The 15,243-nt window shown below is 48.3% G+C and overlaps 1 pseudogene; it reads right to left on the bottom strand.

The window, feature by feature from the left end:
• Window positions 1-10,148: 10,148 nt before the first annotated feature.
• Window positions 10,149-14,375, bottom strand: LOC144373383 (neuritin-like; annotated as a pseudogene).
• Window positions 14,376-15,243: the final 868 nt, after the last annotated feature.

Here is a 15,243-nt window from a genome sequence, read left to right as displayed (position 1 = left end):
AAATGTTATACGCTGGAAATGAAACAAAACCAGGTAATGTGATAACACCTGTTCGCTGGGGAGCACTCCAGGGGTGGGAAGTTGTCACTCTACAGTGAAAGGTCAGAGAAGGGGTCTCTGAAGAGGTGATGTTGAAATTGAAACTAAATGACAAGAAGGGATCTCCCAGGCAAAGATGTTTGAGGAGAAGCAGAGGAAATCAAGAACATAAAGGCATTGAGACGGAATAATTTTGGGACATCCAAGGCAGAGAAAGGTCTGGCAGGTGAGGTAAGAGAAGAAGGCAGATAAGATCAGGCAGGGAGCCTTTTAATTTTTTTTAAGAGAGAGAGAATTTTTTAATATTTATTTTTCAGTTTTCGGTGGACACAACATCTTTATTTTATCTGTATGTGGTGCTGAGGAGGATCGAACCCAGCACCCCGCGCATGCCAGGCAAGCCCACTACTGCTTGAGCCACATCCCCAGCTCCCTGGGAGCCTTTTAATTTTCCCTCTTGGGTTGCCTACAGTTTCTAATTTGTGGACCCTTGGCAACACTGCAAAGATAGTTTTGAAGGGTAAAATACCAATGAGAAAGAAGGGGGAGGCCAAGGAGGGCAGAGTGTCTGCAGCTGGCAGAGAAGGACCTGGCCCTGGAGCATACCTGGGGACACCTGTAAAGAAGAGTTACAGTTGGAACATAGTTTGTCCCCTCCGAAACTGACATTGAGACAATCCCTTTTACATGACATCAAGAGGTGGGACTTTTAAGGGGTGACTAGTGCCCTGCCCTCATGAACGGATTCATTCATTCATGGGATTAATGGACTCATATATTAATGGGCTATCTCAAGAGTGAGTCTTCTAGAAAGGCCAGTTTGGTTAGGTCTCACATTATCCCTTTCTCTTTCTATGTGATGATCTGAACCCCCTTAGTACTCTGTCATCACGACCATTACAAGATGCAGCCCCTCAGTCTTGGACAAGAGCCTTGAGCCACAATAAACCTCTTTTCTCTAGAGTTCACCCAGTCTATGATATTGTGTTATTAGCAACAGATATGAACTAAGACACAAGGGAAGGATTCATGTATTCTTCATATCTATATTTTTCTTCATATATTCATATATATTCTTCAATATATGAAATACATACACACACTATAAGCTCATTGAAGTCAGAGACTATCTTTCACGAGTCTTGGGATCTCCCACAATGCTTAGCACCTTGTCTATATAAAAGATGTTTACTGAATAAGGAATATTTTAAAATCTCTATTACATATGTGCTTTCACATTCTAATACTTTCATTCATGTATTCTTCACATCTAAATATATTCACACATATAAATGAAGAATGCAGATGCACATAAACACATGCACATTTTATTTGGTGGCTGTGGATTGAACCCAGGGCCTTGCACATGCTAAGCACATGCCTTCCCACTGAGGTATGCCCCAGCTCCTATTCTTCCTATATTTACAGAGCATCTGCCTTGGGTGAGGCACCATTTTGGGGATCATGACAGAAAAATGGATGAGCACAGAATAGGGTGGACATCATTATGGTTTGCATGTTAAATGTCCCCAAAGGCTCTTATGCTGAAGGCTTAGTAGTCAGCCTGTGTTGCTATTGGAAACTAGTGGAACTTTCAGTAGATCAGGCCTTGTGGAAGGAAGTTAGGTTCCTGAGGTTGTGCCCTTGAAGAGGATATTGGGAACCTGCCCCTCCATCTCTTTTTCACTTTCCAGCCACCGTCAGGTGAGTAGACCTCCTCTGTCATGTGCTCCTGCCATGCTATACTGTGCTTCCACAGGCCCAAAGTGATGGGGCTAAGTGACTATGGACTGAAACCTCTGAAATTGTGAATCAAAATAAATCTTCTCTCTTTTTAGATTGTTTGTCTCAGGTATTTTTTCACAGTGTTGGAAAGCCAACCTAGACAGGGAAGGGAGTTTTCTTTCAGGCTGTAAGAGAAGAGATTTCAATATGTTTATAAGCTGAAGGGGAGGAACATGCAGGGTATAAAACAAAAAATGCTAAAGACAATTGAGAAAGATCCAAAAAGCAAGATCCAAAAACCAAATGGAGGACATGAGTTCAAAGTTGTAAGGGCACACGTGTGCATGTGTATGTGCCCATAGTTCTGTGTACACTTCTACATGTATTAGGAAGTACATGAGTTAGAGAATATAGAGTTAGCTAAATCTGTGTAAGAAGGGATCCACAAGTACATTTTGGACTTGAATTTATGGAGACTCCTGAAAGAAGATTTGAAGACCAAGCCATGTTTCTCTGATAACTGTAAAATTGTCCAAGGGCTACTCAGAATTAGGGAAAAAAAATCAGCAAATGCTGTAAAGAAACCAATGGCAGAAATACAATTTGACCCCCATTCTGTTCAAAAGAGCAGAAAATAGTGCAAAAATCAAAGGCTAAGAATGGTTTCTCAAGAAAACACACTGCTTGGGCTGGGGCTATAGCTCAGTTGGTAGAGTGCTTGCCTGGCATGCACCAGGCCCTGGGTTCAATCCCCAGCACCACACACACACACACACACACACACACACACACACACACACACACACTGCCCAAAGGCTTCTGTGTAAAGGTAGAAGCTGTGCACACTTCACTTAGCAGCTCTGACATCCGGGGCGCTGGGGCTGGTACACAGACACACTCACCACAGCTCCAGCCTAGGGTTGATATATGTACTTCTCAGGGGCTCTGACGCTCTGGGTCCCCTTCCAAGTTGCCTATTTTGAAGAATTTGTGTTTGACGGGAGTTAAATGGACCACTTTGCTTGGGATTTTTCTCTCTGCTTAAGGGAGATCACAATTCACTGCATTTCAGGCGACAGTCAGACAGGGTGACCAGAGGACTGTGAGGGTCCCACAGCCATTTTTCACAGTCACTCGCCGAGGTTTACTGATGGTTCCAAGGAAAGGGAAAGACGGCAGCAGGCCCAGGTGTCTGGGTCAGTGACTGGCTGGAATTAATCACCCCGGCCTGGCACCTGTTCACGGAGAGACTTCCCCAGTGGCACAGTAATGTACCCCAAACCATCTGTGGCCTGGTTGACCCAGGATGGACAAAGAGGCTCTTTCCCCCTCCCATCTTTACTGGGTTTGGATGACTGTAAGGAGTTTGATGTGGAAGGCAGTAGCGCCTGTGGTCTACCTGGATTTGATCTTTCCTGCACTTCTTCCTTCTTATGACAGACAGCTACAGCAAGTGATTCATTTCAGATAGTCCATGGAGGTAGGACCCACCTCCTTCTGTGCTCTTTGTCATGTACAAAGTTGGAACTGCGACTGCCATTGGAATCAATCAGGCCTAGGATTTGTCCAGATGATAAGGTGGGTAGCTAACACTAGTCACTGTGATTTATCCAGAGCATAACTACCTGCTGATGGGTTTCATGAATGTATCATCAAGCCATCGATCACTGAAGTGATGAACTTTTCATATCTGGGCAGGCCTGTAACTGTTACGGAACCAAAGAACTTACCAGAATGTCTATTAAATTACTGGAGACCACGGAATGAAAAAGGTCCTATGTGAAGACATTGTGAGACAACAACACAATTTTTTTTCCTTAGAAATTTATCCCATAATGTCCTTTTTCTCTGTACATATCACCCTCCCTATCCTCCCCCCAAGCTGAAACGAAGCCTCCACCTTACCCCAATACACACACAAACAGAGAACCACCCCCCAGCAGTCCACTCCTAAATGTCATGTCTTCTCTGGATATAATGTATTCTCTCCCTCTGCTACAATGCAGGTTGGGACTTGTATTAGTTTTCTATTCACAGATGTAACAGATAATCACAAACATGGTGGTTTACACAATACTTTTGTTATCTCACTGTCTGTCTGTAGGTCAGAAATCTGACCATTGGTTTCACTGGGCTAAAAGATCACTGGGCCATATTCTTTTTTGAAGACTCCTTTTCCAGTATCTGGAGGCTGCCCAAATTCCTTGACTGGTATCGACTTTCCTCCAACCTCAAAGCCAACAATGCTGGGTGGTCATCACATGACTCCGACCTCCTCTGTCTCCATTTTCCACTTTTAAGAACCACTGTGCTTCTTTTCCCCTAGGAACAATCCAGAATATATCCCTATTTTATACTCAGTGGATAAGCAGCCTAATTCCTTCCGCATTATTTTAAAAAATTAATTATTTTTATGTTTACAGTTTCCAGGGACTAAATAGGACACAAATATCTTTGTAAGGTCTTTATTCTGCCTATCACAGGATTTAAATTTCTTTATGGTTGTTGTCTTTTTACTTGTGTTAGCTCTCTTTGGGCTCAAAATAGTAACAGAACAAGCAAAGGGAAGTGACGTCTCAGAACAGATTCTTGAAACACATTTGACTCCAATTTCAACTCTCTTTCTTGCCTCCTGCTGATCTTGGGCAAGTTACTATCCTTTCTCTAAAATTCAGTTTCTCATCTGCAAAGTGGGGATAATACAATCCTTTTATAGAGGTTGCCAACACAAGGGGATAGTATTTGCAGAGTTTTAGCAAATACCTAGTATGTTGTAAGTGCTCAGTGGAAGCAAATTTATTGTTATTATTTTATTGTTGTTTATAGGAAGAGTAATTGGGGTGGAAAGAGAGTGGAGAGGGCTCAAAGTTTACTGGATCTCAGTTTACTGAATCCCCCCAGAGACGGTTCAATCCTGGCTGCTCACCCTTGCTTGGATCTTGCCTGTAGAAGCTTCTTATTCTTATTGATTAAGGAAAAGAAAGATCCAGCAGTTACTGCTCTAGGCTGCTGTTTTCTTTTCCTGTAATGCCTCCTTCCATCGCTTGCCCTCCTCTGCAGATAGGCCAGGGGATAGCAGCCTCAGCACAGACCCATGGAGCTGGCATGCTGGCAGGCTTCACTGAGTTCTACCTCACCAGCTTTCACTCACAATCCCTAAGCTCCCACATCCATGTCAGCAATGTCAGATTAGTGATGGTTCCAGGAGAACTGTTCCTGCATTTGAATAAAAGTCACTGATTGGGCTGGGGTTGTGGCTCGGCTGGGGTTGTGGCTCCGTGGTGGAGCACTTGACACATGTAAATAAATAAAATAAAGTTTCATTGACAACTAAAAAGAGAAAAGTATTTTTAAAAAAGTCACTAATTGTGGGGCCCTAGCCACTGCTCTGGGGAGGAGGACTCAAAGTCTAGCCAGACCTTTCCTGCACATTCAGGAGGATACCTTGGTGGCCATCAGAATCCAAAAGGGATCCGTAGAATCCAATGTGAGTCTCAGGAATGGCTGGCCTTCCAGAAAGTGACAAAATTACCTGCTGGGTCGATTAAAAGCAACAACAACAACAACAACAACAAAATTGTTATCAATGTTGATGAGGGTGTAGGGAAATGGACTCTCTAGATTCTTTGGGAAAGTAATTCAACATCTTTTTAAATTAAAGCACACATACATATAGGTTCTATCCAACAATCCAACTTTGAGAATCTCTATTCTATTGAAGAAAAAAAAACGAGTACAGAGTGGTACAGAATAGTGTTTGAACAGGAATATTTATGACAAAATATACGTAGAGCACAAAAAAGGGAGAAAAAAACAAAAAACTTGAAAAACCTATATGCCCATAAGTAGGTGGACGATTAAATTATGGCATTCTAGGAAATATTATATATCTGGTAAAAAAAAGTGGTATGTTTAGTTATTGATCTTGAATAACTTGGCCATAAAAAAATATATCCCAATAGAAAAAAAATTCCCACCTCCCATAGGTATATGTCAATATATGTTTACACACACCTGGGGGGAGTTGTGGAAGAATACACATCCACCTATTAACATCTGTTAGTGGAGGAGGATAACCCCCCCATGTATCTTTGAATTGCTTCAATGGTTATAAAACCTTATGTTTTATTTGTAACCTGAGGGAGATGAATATAATATCAACAGTGGTACTAAAGGAGTGGTTGAGAGAAGCTGCAGCAGAACTACAGGAGGAATCCAGTGCTGGGAGAACCCACGGACTTGGGTTGGGGATGTGAATGACAGGACTGCAGACCAGGAGCCCATTGGGATGGAGTGGTCTGGGGGCAGTCCTTGTCTAAGGCACTGTGGGAGAAGGTCACAGAACAGGACAGAGCCTGCGTTTTGGCTTTGGGAGGCCACACTAAAGGTGATGTCCTTCCATGGCCCAAATCTGAACTGAATGCTACATTCTCCCCACCCCCACTCTGGGGTGGTTGGTGAGTAAGAGGGGAGAAAGAGCCCTCTCTTAGGTGGGTGGTGCAGTGTGTGGGAGTCTGACCTGGCTGGGCAGAGCTGGGCCTGGATTTCCTCATCTGAGCCATGGATTTGGGTCTGAAGCTCCCCAGCCCTTGACCTTAGGAAAGGGCCCCTGTGGGGCTTCTGGGTGCTGTTCTCTTTGGGGAAGGTATGCAGGTATGTGAGACACAAGCTGCAGCATTCCCAAGTTCCTGAGCTTCCTGGCCTCAGCAGTTGCAGAGACTGGGGGCGGGGACAGAGGGGTAAATGCAGGGTCTCTTCTGAGCCCCTACAAGTTGGCCTCCCACTCACTTCTCCCTTCCTTCCATCTACCCCCACCACTTTGTTTTCAGGGCCAAGAGGTGGAGGGATGCAGATCAGCACCTGGGATTTCCTTTGGTAGGTGCTCTGGAGGAAGGAAAAGTGGGGCAGTGGTCTTTCCCTGGGGGTCCATGGGCTAAGGAGGTAGGGAGTCACCAAAGACAAACTGGGAGCAGAGCCTACTGTGTGGCGACAGGGGCTGGTGGAGGAGGGCTGAGAGAACAGGGAAGACCCTTACAGAAAGGATTCTACTCGGATTTGAGAGAAAATTCCCAAAGGGAAATTCCTGGATCCATTTCTGCCTGGATCACAGGATGTCCTGAGACTCTGGGCAAGGGCAGCAGGCTTGTGCTGTTGCTCCTGCTAGTGCTGGTGCTGGCTCACCCAGTACAAAGGCACCACGGGTCCTGTGGCCTTGGCCTTGGGGGGGGATCCTAGCTGCAATAAGGAAATGTGTGTGTGTGTGTGTTGGGGTGCGTGGGGTGGGGCGTGGGGGAGTGCCCTTGAGCTTGAGGTCACTGGCTCCTCTGAGAGTCCTGAATGAAAATAAGTCCCTTATTTCTCCTCCACGGATCTATTCTTTCCAACTTTGAGTTTCTGTATCATCTCTGTTTTTCTTGATCGCCTTGGGCTCCCTCCTCTGCTAACTCTACTTCTGGGGTCTGTTTCCCCAGTCTTTCCCATGGTCTCCTGTTTCCCGTGCCCTTGGCCTTCGCTTTCACTTGCTGTCTCCTTCCCTTTAATCATCCTCCCGGCTCCTAAGGTCTTTGGGGTTCCTATGATGAGGCTGGGACTTAGAACTGACCTCTCTGGTATTTTCACAACTGAGATCATCACACACTACACTGGAGTTTTAACTTCAATGAAAGCGGTCCTTCCCCAGTCCCAACAGCTCCTCCAGTGCTCCAAGCCAGAGCGAGTGGGCCAGGTGGAGAGCCATGGGAGGATGTGAGGTGCAGATGGCTGGAGAGGATGCTCCCACGCTTGGGGCCAGGCAGAGGTTGGTGTGAGGAGGCCCTCTGGGCTGGACGCCCACTTCCCAGCCCAACTCCAAGTTGGGACATATCTGGTTAGTATCACCTCCCAGAACTGGCAATAAAGCTCACCGTGTTGCTGCCTAAGAACAGTAATGTCAACTAGCATATGGAGATGTCATCATGATTAAACAGCACATTATAGTCGAAGACGGCACGATAATAATCTCAACAATCACCCAGAGAAGGAACTTTCTCTAACGAACCAGACACAGAAGCTGGTGCTTTTGAGACTCGCCCTGCATTCCTGGAGCTCTCTCCAAGCCCTCACGTGAGCGTGGGCCTTGAACAGAGCAAGGCAGCCCCCAAACAAGGCACTAAGCTTTGGAGGATCCTCGGACGACTGGGATGGGTGGGCTGGGGGCGTGGAAGAACTCGGCGTTGGAGCGCTCTTCTTCTAGGGCATCCAACCTGGAGAACACCCCTGTTGTGAGAGCAAAGGAGCCGCCCTAGCTCGCATCCCCCCGCCCCCCCCGCCCCCCCCCCATGGTACCTTCTCTCCCTCCATCAGTCTGGCTTTCTCCAGCTCTCTAGGAAATTGATTTCTAGGTGGGAAGCTTTCTGCGAGAGTATGGGCGTCTCCTCGAGTCACCCGGCTCTCACTTCCCCACAAAACCGTTTATTTCAGCAAGCAAGGGGCTCAGTGGTGCGCACAGGTTGCCCAGGAAAATATAACGATTTGCAAATAGAAAACAAAACTATTATGGCAAAAAAAGGATCAGAGAAGACTTTCCCTCTTTCTCCCCCTTTCCCCTCCCCTTCGTTGAATAGATTTATATTTTAAACAGGCTCCCAACCACTTAATTTGAAATCCAGGGGTTGAACTCAGGTTAGTTTGATTCTGTTTATATACATTGAAACGAAACAAATAAAACCCAACTGTTTTCCAAAACAAGGAGCCTTTGGGTTTCTGTATCATCTCTGTGTTTCTGTATCATCTCTGAGTGACAGCCCCATGCAGGCGGCAGCGCAGACGATCTCCTTTGGTTTTTGCCTAAGAACAGGGGATCGACCCAGGAGGGAGCTGGCAGAGAGGTAGCGAGTAAAACTATTCCCGGGAGTGGCCCCTGCGCAGCACGTGCTTGAACGGGAGGCCGTAATAGATGCAGCCATTAAGAATCTGTGCAGCTTGCATTGCTCGGGGCGCAGGGACGCACGTGTTGCTGGAATTCAATCGTGGGGGGGGGATGCAGATTGGGCTGCAACCCACTGGGTTTGATTTATGAACTGTTACACTAGCGATTGTTTACACATTGCCTTTCAGAGCCCAGGGTCACCCTCCCTTCGGCGGGCTGCGGGCTCCGCCTGGTGGGAACCTGCTGAGCCGCCCAGCTCTCCCTTCATCCTCCTCCCTTCCCTACACGCCCCCGGCCCCCGCCCCACGCAGCCCCCTTTCCCCTCTACTTTCATCAAGAAATCAGATTTCAATTTCAATGAACCCAGAGACCTGCGTGCAGTTGTCCCTCCCCCAACCTACCCTCTGCCCGCACCGGACCCCAGACCTGGGTCTCCTCCGTTCTTGTTTACTCTGGAATGTTTACTTCTTCGTAAGGCCATGAGGGGCCTATAAATAGGAAAAAGTGGAAGCATCTCCACTGCCGGATCAATAGGGCCCGTCTCCTCGCCATTTCAACTGAGCTGTCTTATTAATTATGAAAGGATTCACCTGATCCCTGCCAGGGAACAGTCTCTGCCCCTTGGCTGGAACCCTTAATGGCGGTTTCTTCGCAAGCTGCCTCTGGCCACCGCAGAGGAAGAGGCGAATCGTGGTTAGGGACTAGCCTGGAAAGATCGTGGTTAGGGCTCAGACCCACCTGAGGTGGGGGCAGCTGGCTGGCCACTTGGCATTGCGTCTGCCAGCGCCTTTCCCCGGGACGCGCAAGCCCAGTTTCTGCACTCCGCACCTAGAAGGGACTTCTGCTTTTGAATGAATACAATTTAAAACAATTTCCCTCCCCCCGCCCTTTCAAAAATGAGAAATTTGGGGGTCGTGGCAAGGAGTCCTAGCTAAGGAGCATCTGCTTGAAGCCTTCAGGTTATCCAGTGACTTTGTGAACACATGAGTTAATTGATCACCCGGCGTTGTATGTCCCTTGAGGTACCCAGAGAACTTGGTGGAGGAAACAAAGCGACACCCCCATTTCAAACAATAACTTTTATTTTATACTTCTCTATACTTTGTAGCAAATCTTTTTTTGCTGAATTTAATTTATAATAAACTTTTTAAATTACATCTCTCTTTTTTAAAATCAAGGCTCTATTATGTCAAAATCTTTTTTAAACTATATTTTAGATTAACATTTAACATCCCCCCCCTTGTGATCTACACCACTGGATATTCAGGTATTACTGAATGTGTAACAGCTAAAATGAGAGAGGAGGGGAAATAAAGGCAGTGGATTTGAAAGATGCATCAACAACAGCAGGTAAAGCTAACCCCTCAGTGACCTTAGCAGCATTGCTTCTCACACCTTTTACCATGATGCCAGAGTTGCCACAACCCCTTCCTCTCTCCCTCCTACCCATAAAAAACCTAAAGCCAATAATCTGTCATTTTGCTTTCTGGAGGAGAAATGTGCAGTGGAAATGATCAAAACAAGATACTGTGGAAGAAAGACGTGAGCGTGAATTATTCACCATATGCTTCCCACGTGGACATCTCTCTTGAATTCATTCCCCTGGCCTTCTCCTCTCCTCCATTTCCTATTAGGAGGAGCCCATCATTTTTCATGTGATTAACATGATTAATATAGTACGTGGCCCAGGGCCGTTCCTGAGATTCTTTTGCCAAAAAAAAAAATTAAAAATTAAAAATTAAAAATAAAATGGGAGTGAGTTGCCGTTTTCATATTTTTGTGTGAAGATGGACTAAAGCTGAGGCCCGATTTTGGCTGTGCTTGCTCGCTCACTGATTGGTAACATTTGGCAAATTAAAACACAAGAAATCAAACGAAATTAGAAAAAAAAAAGAGAATCAGGATTTCCCACAATCCTATTATGAGTGTTTTTTTCAGCATCACAGAGAATCACAATGTCCCCAAAGAACGAATGGATCTTCCTCTCGATTTCCGGGAGCATGGAGTGAGTGTGGGTGGGCGCGGAGGGGAGCTGGCTTAGAAGCAGAGCCAGGTCTCTAAAGCTGCCGAGAGAGACACCAGGAGAACTGGGAGCGTCGGGAGCAGGGGCCTCGCCGCCCCGTTGCTGCTGCCACAGAGTTCGAATAAGCTGCCTTGGATGTTGAGGTTTTTGGATTCTTTTCTCAGTTTATCCCACATACCTTTCGCCCCTTCCTTGCAATCCGTCAGGGCTGTGACCGTGCAGCAGTGGAAATCCTCCCAGTATCTGGCGAGGAACAGAACAAAACAGAAGAAGCAGGATCATTTGGGGGCGCGGGGAGGACCCTGGACCTGCGCCCCGGAGACTCCCTCTCTCAACGGCCTCCTCGCCCATCTGCCAGGGCGCGCCCCTTCCTACCTGCTCCCCGCAGCCCTGGCTCTAGGGCTGAGCCAGGTCGCGACTCCTCGTCGGACCTCAGCTCATGCCAGAAGCGCTGTCAAAGCGGCTCGGGCGCCCCTTCACCTAGGTGGCTCCCCCTCTAGCTCGCCTGTGGCGGATTCGGCAGCCGGGTTGCACCCGCTGCAACTGCGCTGGCACACCTCGGCCTTCGCCAACAGATTGCTCGCCCTCCTTGGGGAAGGCTGGGAAAACAGTGCTAAGCCTTGCAAGCTTCCGCCCATTAATGCCTCTTAGTTTGCAAGATGGGTTACTTGCTCGGGTATGGCCCTCCCCTCTTGGCTTCTCACATTCTGCTCCCCCTCGCCCCTTCTGTCTCCCTCCTCCTCGTTGCGGTACTCTCGCCTTCGCCCTCCATCTCTCCCACTCCCACCCCCACCTCCGCCTTTTGTTTCCCGTTTCTCCTCATTTTCCCTCTCTTCGGTTTCCCCTTCCCTCCGTTTTTCTTCTCTTCGGTTCCCCTACTTCCTCTTTCTCTGCCTCTCCACTTGCTTCGGTCCTCCGAGGCCCTCCCGCCTGGCCCTCCACAGTCCCGCGGCTCAGATTCCATCCAGAGACTCCTGCCTGCTTCTGCCCTGGCCAGATCGGTGAGTGGTAGTGCCTGGCACCTGGCGCCTGCTCCAGGGCTTTCTCCCGCTTTGGCAACCCCCAGCGCCCCAGGCCTGCGCGCTGCATGCTTCCTCTTCCAGTCTTTCAGGTGGGCTTAGACCCCAGAGGTCCTCGCCCCCACCGCCTTCAGAGTGTAACCATGCCCACCGTTGCCAGCCTTCTAGGACCCGGCTCTTCGTCCTCCCCTTCCGGTCATTTCTCGCAGCAGAGCTTTTAACAGCACTTCCTCCTCCCAGGCTGGGCTGGGCTCCTAGCCCCGCCCCGACAACCTTCATCCAACCTGTCTTTCTTTTTCTTTCTTTATTTCTTTCTTTTTTTTTATTGTCCCCCTTTCTTCTGAAAACCCAAAATAGATCCCGAAACTAAATATAATCCCAAGCCTTGATCGATTCCTGGGGCGCTGTCTCCTTTCGGAGCTGGGTCGATCTGTGTGTCTTGGTAACTCCAGGCTGGCTTCCACTTCACCCTGGCCCTGGGAGTCAGAGAAAACAGCAGCAGCCCTCCAGCAGTTTGGTTATATGTACTCCTCTCTCCCTCTTCTGTGGCCCGCCTGGATGGTAAGCATGTTGAAGGCAACCATAGTGTTTGATTTATCCTTATTTGCACTCCCACCCCATCTTCTGGCTAATAGGAAAGATATAAATGTTTGTTGGGTTGCCTTGGTTCAGACTGTCTTCTCATGACCCCTGTTGAGTCTCTAGTTTATGAGGACTAAGGAGGGCAGGGTGTAGGACTTTCAGGATTGTAATACATAGCAAGATTTTGGCACACCAAGAAGCCCAGGGACAGCTCTCCTGTGGAGCTCCTGTGTAATTGCACCTCCCAAAGGATTTCTAAATTACTGCTTTCTTTATGTACCCCAAGATGGGGATAGGGCCTTCCTAGAAGAGGGACACTCCTAGAGAAAAAAAAAAATATTCACTTGGGGCTGGGAGAGGTGTACTTTATCCTGTTGAACAATTAGCACCACCAAGTGACTGAGGCCTGGGCCCAAATATGGCCTGCAACCTCCTGGAGGGGCCTTCTCACTCCAGGTTTTCCAGGACCAAAGTCATGCTAAAATATTTAAATAGCTTGAAAGTTCCAGAAAATGGTAGAGGCATTGGTAATTCTTTTATATGTAACCTTGGCATGACTTAGGAGATACATTCTTACTTTTAACCAGACATTTGGAATTAAGTATTTGTTCCTACTCTGATAAGAAGGTAGCAGCCACTTAGCTGCTGTGGCTCCAGGTGGGCAATAGGGTATTCAGGGAAGTATGTAGCATGATTGACCTTCATTCAGTTGTAATTGAAATAAACTCTTCCCAGTTAGGGAGAGAAGACTTCTTCACAGTATAAAAAAAAAAAAAGCCTGGAAAATGATCATTTCAACGTCTGGGAATAAGGGATACCTCTTGCCTTGACTGTATCGGAAGGGTCATTATAGAGGTGGCAGAAAGCAGCTGTTTTTGAAAAAAATAAAGGCAGTGTCTGTTGCAGAGTTTGGGGAAATTCCTAAGGTCTGCAGCAAATTTCTAATGTCCCAGGTCCGCTGCAACAGTGCTGTGCTGGTTACCTCATTTGCTAGTGGGAGCAGACTTTCTAGCTAATCTCTGAGAAAACACCTCTGGGCCTGGCCATGAAGTCTCTCTCCCCTTCCTTTGGACCTGTGCCTTCCACAATCTGAGGAGACAGTGCAGATAGGGAAAGGGGTGGGAAAAGCATGGAGGATGGCTACCTCTTGCTTAGGAAAGGACTACAAACTTAGCACAGTCACCAGACAGCCCAGACATTCTCCTCTTGGGCAGTCATTGCTACACAATAAAATATTATTTCAGCCCTTCTCCCAGAAACTGGAAGCCAGGGCCTCCTTGCTTTTGCTGCATTTTCTTGGTGTGTTTTGAAAGGGCCATATATCACTGAAAGTGGAGACAATAGGCCAGTGACTATAGCCTCTAGGTAAATCTAGAATTACCCCCCAAAGGTCCTCAAACCAAAACCAACTGTTCAGGGTATTCAGCAGGTCACTTATCCTTGAGAGAGGTAATAATTGAAGTTTGCCTCAAAGCAGAGATTCTGCGGAATGAGGAACTGGTAGCAGGGTTCCTTGCCCCAGGCCTTCTCTCAGGTGGACTGGGTGCATGCACCTCATTGTGAGTCCGTGAGGCTGCTGGGAGCTGGGATCAGGCCGCAGTGGGGTACTTTCTCTGTAGTCCACCCCAGGCTCTGGAGTTTCCTAAACCAGAGGACTGGGCCTAGGGACCAGAGGGCTTGTCTGCAGGCCTGGGCCTGGGGGTGAAAGCCAGAAGGCGAGAGTGCGCAGATTTACTCTGGCACTGTATGCTGAGCTCAGGCGGGGAGGTGCCGCACTCTGACCTCAGCAGCGCCCCCAGAAGAGAACCCCAGCGGACCAGAGAGGACACTTACGTGCACACGGTCTTGATGTTCCTCTTGTTTTGTCCAAGCCCTGCGGGTAGTTGGCCATACTGTCGCCCAGATTGAGCAAACAGTCCGAAAAGCCCTTAAAGACTGCATCACACTTGCCCGCTGCTCTCACGGCCTGCACCAGGTACGCCTCGGGGAAGGAGGGTACACCGGTCAGCAGCGCCTTGACCCTGCCCTGATGCCCCAAGGCCCGCCTGGGCGTCCCCGACTTCTTGCTGCCTTGCCCCATGGAGCTGTCTCTCTCATGGCCCAGCCTCGAGAAGCACCGATGTCAAAGGTGACCTAAAGACTTGGCCTGGGGATGGCCGGCCGATATCCACTCAACAGGACTCTGGTGCGCACCGTCTGTGCGTGAACGAATGTGGGTTGAGTGGGAGAGAGGAAAGTCCATTCCTTCCAGCTCCCTCCTGAATCGCGCTCTGTATCTTTTTCTGTCACCCTTTTCTCACCTCCCTCATCTCTTTTATTTCTCTGTCTCCTCACTCCCTCCTTCGTCTCCCAACACTCCCCCAGCAAGCCCACGTCTCTAGCAGTGTAATCCTCCATTTCTGAGGACAGAGAGGGGGTCTGGACAACAGAGTGCAGGGGCGAGGCTAGCCTAGGAAGGCTGACGGACTTGGGGGCAAGCATTGGAACCGAGGCCACCTCCCGCCAATAGCCCTTGGGCGCGCCGTCCTCGGTGGGTGCTCAGAATGAGTGGATGAATAAAGTCTCTGGAAGCCACTGGAGGTCACTGAAATGGATTGTTTCATTATAAAACCGATGCCTACCGTGGAATCTGTTCCGCGAGAGACCCTTGGATGCACTCGCTTTTGCCCCACAGAAAAAGGCAGTTTACATTTCTCAAGACCCAATGGGATTGATTTGTCCTGGCAGTCAGGGCCACAAGCCAGGCTGGGGAACGGATGTGTCTGCGCAGGTGGCCTCAGGTCACCTACACTATCTCGGGTTCCCTGCTTCCTTCCACCGCTTCTGTCCGCCACTCACCTCCCCACACACCCTTCACATCCCGGGAAAGGCCCGCCACCACTCGGGACAGCAGCAGCGGAATTAGACCTTTCCTCTCCAGGTCCCAGACAGGCTGCTGAACGCCCAGC

This window comes from Ictidomys tridecemlineatus, unplaced genomic scaffold (genome assembly GCF_052094955.1).
Source record: "Ictidomys tridecemlineatus isolate mIctTri1 unplaced genomic scaffold, mIctTri1.hap1 Scaffold_38, whole genome shotgun sequence".
Taxonomy (NCBI): domain Eukaryota; kingdom Metazoa; phylum Chordata; class Mammalia; order Rodentia; family Sciuridae; genus Ictidomys; species Ictidomys tridecemlineatus.
The sequence above is the reverse complement of the archived record's forward strand: the minus strand, read 5'-3'. Positions and strand labels throughout refer to the sequence as shown.